Below are 8,208 nucleotides of genomic sequence, written 5' to 3' on the forward strand. Positions count from 1 at the left end.
GTCTGACTTCATACCTGGTGTAGTGCTGTGAATTTCCCTTCAACCTGTCCTTGTCTCCCCTGAATTCTCCCACTGAAATGATGGCAAACTGTATACCCATGCAACTGTCTGTAACACCCCAAAACATTTAAATATGAGGGGGTAAATCAAGGTTCCTTTACTCTGGGCTGGCACATAAGAAAAATACCTGGAGTGGAGGAGAAGGTGAGTATGGTATGAGAGGGTTTAGGTGGGGTCCTCCCAAAAAAAGGGAGGTTACAGCCCAAAAATGCTTGGGAGTTTAGGGGGTGTGTTTGTTCAAAAATACTGTAGTGGTTTTGGTTTGTTTGGTTTGTTGGATTTAATTTTTTGTTGATTTGATGTTTTTATATTTTTTTAATATATTTGTATTTTGATTTTTATTTGAGGGAGGATTGAAGTATTGAAAAAGGTAATACTGTGGGCTTTGTAGATGGTGTTTGCGGTGGGAATTGTGGTTGGGTTGCGTTAGGATTAGTTGTACGGTTCATTTTTGGGGTTTTATTTGTGTTTAATTTTAGTTGTATGGTTATTTTGTGTGGGTTGTAGGGTTGTTTTTTATTTTAGTTGTATGATTTTGTGTGGTAGTTGTTGTGGGGAGGGCATTTTGTGGTAAGATGTTAATAGCTGTAGTTTGGTTTTGTTTTGATTAGGATTTTTGTAGTTTCTCCTGCTCCCTGACTGGCAGCTGCTGGGGCCCAGCCCATGTGAGACAGGGGCTGCACCCACGTTCTTATCTGTTTCCAGGTCCGAAGGAAAGAGGAAGTTCCCAGGTTTATTTTAAGACATGTTTTTCACAGAGGCTAGAAGCTTTGCATCACTTCCCTAAATGTCTCTCATGCAAAACTGACAAATATAAAAACCTGTAGATTTCTTTGTCTTTATATAGGCAGTGACTCTAATTAAAAGGTAGGGATGATGTTTGCTGGCTAGAGAGCAACTGGTAGAGGTTGGGGACTGAGCAGTTTTTAAGTTTTTTTTTTTTTTTTTTTAGGGCTTTTAAAAGATATTTGAGGGTTTTTCTCACAGGAGCTTTTTAGGAACTTTCTGGGAACGTTTAGGATACTTCTGGGCTTTTTCAGGGCTTAGAAAAGATTTTTTAAGGTATTTTAAGGGCTCTTTTTGTACTAATTAGAATTTTTAGAGTTTTTTTGGGGGTGTTCTTGGGGCTTTTTTAGGATTATTTAAAAATTTTTAGGGCTTTTTTAGGACTCTTGGGGGTATGTGGAGGACTCCTAGGACTAGGGTATTTTTAGGTTTTTTGAGGGAAGTTTTATGGTTTTTTAGGGTCTTAGCAGTGTGTTTTAAGGATTTTGGGGCTATTTTAGAGCTCTTCTAGGAATATTTAGGGATTTTTTTTTAAAGGTTCTTTGGGGATTTTTAGGGGTGTTTTAAAGTAGGGTATTTTTGTTGTATTTTAAGGGCATTCTGAGGCTATTTTTATGTTTTTGTGGGGGTTTTAAGACATTTTGAAGTTGAGGGGTTTTTTAGGGCATTTTTATGGGTTTTTAGGGTCTTTTCATGGCATCGCGGCTGAGGGGCAGCTTGAGGGGCACTGTGGGGCTTGAGGGTGACGGAGGCTGGGAGCTGAGGGGGGAACAGGGGAGGGGACAGTGGGTGACACAGAGAGATGCTGAGGGGGGCAGGGGCAGCTGGAGGGTGACACAGAGAAGCTGGGGGCTGAGGGGCAGAGGAGAGGGATTAAGGGTGGCACACAGGAGCTGAGGGGCAGAGGAGAGGGATTAAGGGTGGCACACAGGAGCTGAGGGGCAGAGGAGAGGGATTAAGGGTGGCACACAGGAGCTGAGGGGCAGCTGAGAGGGGGCTTGAGGGGCAGGGGGGGGCTCGAGGGTGACAGCCAGAGCCTGAGGGCTGGGGGGCTGAGGGAGGGGTCAGGGGTGAAGGGAGAGGGTCTGAGGGCTGGACAGTCCAGTGGGGATCAGGGCTACAGGGTACAGCTTAGGAGGCAAGTTAGGGTACAGGTGCAGCACCCCTCACCCAGCCCTAACCTCACCCTAAGCAGCCTTTTCCCTTTTCACCCCAACAACAGCAGCACAGCACAGCAAGCCTGACAGCGAGACCACACCGGAAGCCTCCCGCTGGGACAGGACTTATATAATAAAATATCCATATAGATATAATTATATAATTAAATATCCATATAGAGATGTATCATTAATACATGTGGATATATAAATATAAAAATTACAAAATAATAGGAATCAATATAGTACATAATGCATATTTTACTGTATATGTCTTATTACAACACATTACACGTCATATATATTAAATATCGAAATATAGTACTTCGATATATTGTGATAGAATATATAAGTACTTGTAAAAAACAATAATAGAAATAAAGAAATATTTAAATATAGTTTAAAATAAAGGGGATTTTATTTTCTATTTGGTAGTAGGTAGGGGTTTTATTATAAAAATTATGAATAAAAATAAAATAGAATTAGAAATCTTTGTGTTGAAATATATCCTATATACGTTAAGATCTATATAAAAATTCAAAGGTGAGTAAATATAAGTATTAGCAGTATGTACGAAATAGAATCTAAGTAAAAAATTATATATACATTTATAAAGACATCAATATAAAGCAGAAATGCAAATGTGTCTATAATGATGAAAAAATATATAAATATTCGAGTATCATTTATAGAAAGGGCTTTTTTTTGTTGTTTTTATTTGGTTAGAGGCAGGGCTTTAATGGAAAAAATTTGAATATACATTTTATTTTGATATCGTTCTAAATATGGAAATATATATATTCAATGTATACAGATATATATAAAAATATAAAATAGAAATAAAAATAAGTATTAGGAAGAGATAGACTATAAATAACACCACACATCAATCTACATTTAAAATGTAAATTTGAATATAAATGTGAAAATGTAAAAATAAACTCTGTTGAAATGCAGTTGAAGAGTAAAGGTTTTTTCTTTCGGTTCCTATCGGGTCAGAGGCAGGGTTTTTGTTCCGTTCTTTCCCGCGCGGATCTTTGGGGCATTCGCTGCTCACGGCGCAGTGCTGCCGCCGTGTGGGCAGAGAGCGGCACTGCAGCCCGCCGCCCGCGGCCGCCATCTTGGGAGTGGCTTGGCGCGGACTCGCTTGACCTTCTCGAGAGGGCGCGAAAACGAGGACGTTGAAATTCGAGGACCCGTGTCTGTTTTTCACACTGCCTGAATTTCCCGCACCGCCGGCGCCCCGCGACGGGATTTTCCGCGGCGGTTCCGGTGTCGTGCACACGGGCTGTGGGGTCAGCAGCGCCGCGAGCGTGCGGGTTTTTGGCGGGAGCCGACAGGCATCGGCATAAACGCCTCTCTCCGTCAAGGTCCCCACGGGCCGCCATCTTGTCGCGGACTCACTTGACAAATGCTGCCACCTTGTGGACACAGGGCGGTACTGCAGCCCCGCAGCCAGCGCGAACCCAAAACCACCGAGACGGGGCGGGAGGGGCCAGAGCGGCCCCGAAACCACCGGGACGGGGCGGGAGGGGCGAGGGCGGCGGCGAGCGGCGAGCGGGGCGGTGTCCGAGTGAGGGCGGCTGCCGCCGTCCGTACCTGAACTATTTGTGCCTTTCTGTCCCGCGCCGGCCGCCCCCCGGGATCCCCCCAAAAATAACCGGGACCCCCCCAAAATAACCGGGACCCCCGAAAAAATAACCGGGACCCCCCAAAAATAACCGGGACACCCCCAAAAATAACCGGGACCCACCAAAAATAACCGGGACCCCCGAAAAAATAACCGGGACCCCCCAAAAATAACCGGGACACCCCCAAAAATAACCGGGACCCACCAAAAATAACCGGGACCCCCCGGTCCCGCAGGGAGAAGGCGCTGGCGCTGACCGGGAACCGGGGAGTGGAACCGGCCATGGACGGATGAGGGGGGGACCCCAAAAACACTCCCGGGACCCCCCAAAAAACCCAGCGGGATCCCCCAAAAACACCCCCGGGACCACAAAAAAAACCCACCCGGGACCCCGAAATCCCCTATGGGACCCCAAAATTATCCCCAGGACACCTAAAATTCCACCTAGGATGCCCAAAAACCCCTTGAGACCCCCACAATTCCCTTCAGAACCCCAAAATCCCCCCTGGGACCCCAAAAATTCTACTCGGGACCCCCAAAATTCCTCCCAAAAACCCCCTGAGACCCTGAAAATTCTCCCCAGGACTCCAAAACTCCCCCTGGGACCCCAAAAATTCTCATCAGGGTCCCCGAAATTCCTCCTGGGACCCCAAAAATCCCACTGAGACCCCCAAAATTCCCTTCAGGGACCACAAAACACCCCCAGGGACCCCAAAAATTCTACTCGGGACCCCCAAAATTCCTCCTGGGACACCCAAAACCCCCAGAGACCCCCAAAATTCCCTTCAGGACCCCAAACCCTCCCCAGGACCCACAAAATTCTACTCGGGACCCCCAAAATTCCTCCCAAAAAAGCCCTGAGATCCTCAAAATTCTCCCCAGGACTCCAAACCCCCCCCTGGGACTCCCAAAATTCCCATCAGGGACCACAAAACACCCCCTGGGACCCCAAAAATTCCCTTCAGGACCCCAAAAACCCTCCTGGGATGGCCAAAATTCCGATCAGGGTCCCCGAAATCCGCCTGGGACCCCCAAAATCCCCCATAGGACCCCAAAATTATCCCCAGGACACCTAAAATTCCACCTAGGATGCCCAAAAACACCCTGAGACCCCCACAATTCCCTTCAGAACCCCAAAATCCCCTCTAGGACCCCAAAAATTCTACTCGGGACCCCCAAAATTCCTCCTGGGACATCCAAAAAATTCCATGAGACCCACAAAATTCCCTTCAGGACCCCAAACCCTCCCCAGGACCCACAAAATTCTACTCGGGACCCCCAAAATTCCTCCCAAAACCCCCCTGAGACCCTGAAAATTCTTCCCAGGACTCCACAAGCCCCCCTGGGACGCCCAAAATTCTCATCAGGGTCCCCGAAATTCCTCCTGGGACCCCCAAAACTCCCTTCAGGACCCCCAAGCACCCCCTGGGACCCCCAGAATTCTACTCGGGACCCCCAGAATTCCTCCCCAGAACTCCCTGAGACCCTCAAAATTCTCCCCAGGACTCCAAAACCCCCCCGGGACTCCCAAAATTCCCTTCAGGACCCCAAACCCTCCCCAGGACCCTCAGAAGTCTACTCGGGACCCCCAGATTTCCTCCCAAAAACCCCCTGAGACCCTGAAAATTTTGGGGCCGCCCTCGCCCCTCCCGCCCCGTCCCGGTGGTTTTTGGGGCCGCCCTCGCCCCTCCCGCCCCGTCTCGGTGGTTTTGGGTTCGCGCTGGCTGCGGGGCTGCAGTACCGCCCTGTGTCCACAAGGTGGCAGCATTTGTCAAGTGAGTCCGCGACAAGATGGCGGCCCGTGGGGACCTTGACGGAGAGAGGCGTTTATGCCGATGCCTGTCGGCTCCCGCCAAAAACCCGCACGCTCGCGGCGCTGCTGACCCCACAGCCCGTGTGCACGACACCGGAACCGCCGCGGAAAATCCCGTCGCGGGGCGCCGGCGGTGCGGGCAATTCAGGCAGTGTGAAAAACAGACACGGGTCCTCGAATTTCAACGTCCTCGTTTTCGCGCCCTCTCGAGAAGGTCAAGCGAGTCCGCGCCAAGCCACTCCCAAGATGGCGGCCGCAGGCGGCGGGCTGCAGTGCCGCTCTCTGCCCACACGGCGGCAGCACTGCGCCGTCAGCAGCGAATGCCCCAAAGATCCGCGCGGGAAAGAACGGAACAAAAAACCTGCCTCGGACCCGATAGGAACCGAAAGAAAAAACCTTTCCTCTTAAACTGCATTTCAATAGAGTTTATTTTTACATTTTCACATTTATATTCAAATTTACATTTTAAATGTAGATTGATGTGTGGTGTTATTTATAGTCTATCTCTTCCTAATACTTATTTTTATTTCTATTTTATATTTTTATATATATCTGTATACATTGAATATATATATTTCCATATTTAGAACGATATCAAAATAAAATGTATATTCAATATTTTTCCATTAAAGCCCTGCCTCTAACCAAATAAAAACAACAAAAAAAGCCCTTTCTATAAATGATACTCGAATATTTATATATTTTTTCATCATGATAGTCACATTTGCATTTCTGCTTTATATTGATGTCTTTATAAATGTATATATAATTTTTTACTTAAATTCTATTTCGTACATACTGCTAATACTTATATTTACTCACCTTTGAATTTTTATATAGATCTTAACGTATATAGGATATATTTCTATACAAAGATTTCTAATTCTATTTTATTTTTATTCATAATTTTTATAATAAAACCCCTACCTACTACCAAATAGAAAATAAAATCCCCTTTATTTTAAACTATATTTAAATATTTCTTTATTTCTATTATTGTTTTTTACAAGTACTTATATATTCTATCACAATATATCAAAATACTATATTTCGATATATAATATATATGACGTGTAATGTGTTGTAATAAGACATATACAGTAAAATATGCATTATGTACTATATTGATTCCTATTATTTTGTAATTTTTATATTTATATATCCACATGTATTAATGATACATCTCTATATGGATATTTAATTATATAATTATATCTATATGGATATTTTATTATATAAGTCCTGTCCCAGCGGGAGGCTTCCGGTGTGGTCTCGCTGTCAGGCTGTGCTGCGCTGCTGTTGTTGGGGTGAAAAGGGAAAAGGCTGCTTAGGGTGAGGTTAGGGCTGGGTGAGGGGTGCCGCACCTGTACCCTAACTTGCCTCCTAAGTTGTACCCTGTAGCCCTGATCTCCACTGGACTGTCCAGCCCTCAGACCCTCTCCCTTCACCCCTGACCCCTCCCTCTGCCCCCCAGCCTCAGGCTCTGGCTGTCACCCTCGAACCCCCCTTTGCCCCTCAAGCCCCCTCTCCTCTGCCCCTCAGCCCCTGTGTGCCACCCTTAATCCCTCTCCTCTGCCCCTCAGCCCCCAGCTTCTCTGTGTCACCCTCCAGCTGCCCCTGCCCCCCTCAGCATCTCTCTGTGTCACCCACTGTCCCCTCCCCTGTTCCCCCCTCAGGTACAGCCTCTGTCACCCTCAAGCCCCCACAGTGCCCCTCAAGCTGCCCCTCAGCCTCTATGCCATGAAAAGACCCTAAAAAACCCACAAAAATGCCCTAAAAATACCCCTCAACTTCAAAATGTCTTAAAACCCCCACAAAAACATAAAAATAGCCTCAGAATGCCCTTAAAATACAATAAAATTACCCTGCTTTAAAAAGCCCCTAAAACACCCCTAAAATTCTCCATAGAACCTTTAAAAATCCCCAAATATTCCTAAAAATAGCCCCAAAATCCTTAAAATACACTAAGACCATAAAAAACCATAAAACTTCCCTCAAAACACCTAAAAATACCCTAGTCCTAAGAGTCCTCCACATACCTCCAATAGTCCTAAAAAAACCCTAAAAATTTTTAAATAATCCTAAAAAAGCCCCAGGAACACCCAAAAAACGCCCCCTAAAAATTCTATTAGTACTAAGAAAGCCCTTAAAGTACCTTAAAAAAAAATCTTTTAAAAACCCTGAAAAAACCCTAAAAGTAGCCTAAACGTTCCCAGAAAGTTCCTAAAAAGCTCCTGTGAGAAAACCCCTCAAATATCCTTTAAAAACACTAAAAAAAACCCTAAACTCCCCAACCCCTACGAGTTGCTCTCTAACCAGCAAACGCCATCCCGACCTTTTAATTAAAGTCACTGTCTGCAGCTTCTGGGAGGGGTCTGGGGCTGTCCCAGCATTGGGGTCAGTGCCCGCAGCTGCTGCTGGGGAAAGCTGCTGTTCCAGGGGTGCTGTTTGGGGTGGGCTTAGGGCTGGCTCACCTGTCACCCTCAGGCACCCCCACTTTGTCCTCAAGGCACCCTCAGCCTCTCAGCCTCCTTGTGTCACCCTCTGGGTCCCCACCGCAGCCTCTCAGTGTCCCTGTGCCACCCTGGAGCCCCCTTTTACCCCTACAGACCCTTCTGCCCCTCAGCCTCCTTGTGTCCCCCTCCAGCTCCCCACCGCAGCCTCTCAGTGTCCCTGTGCCCCCTTTTTACCCCTCCAGACCCTGCTGCCTCTCAGCTGCCCCCACCTTCTGTGCCACCCTCCAGCCCCCTGCCCTCAGCCCC

This window comes from Lonchura striata, chromosome 24, assembly GCF_050655825.1.
Source record: "Lonchura striata isolate lonStrDom1 chromosome 24, ASM5065582v1, whole genome shotgun sequence".
Lineage (NCBI taxonomy): Eukaryota > Metazoa > Chordata > Aves > Passeriformes > Estrildidae > Lonchura > Lonchura striata.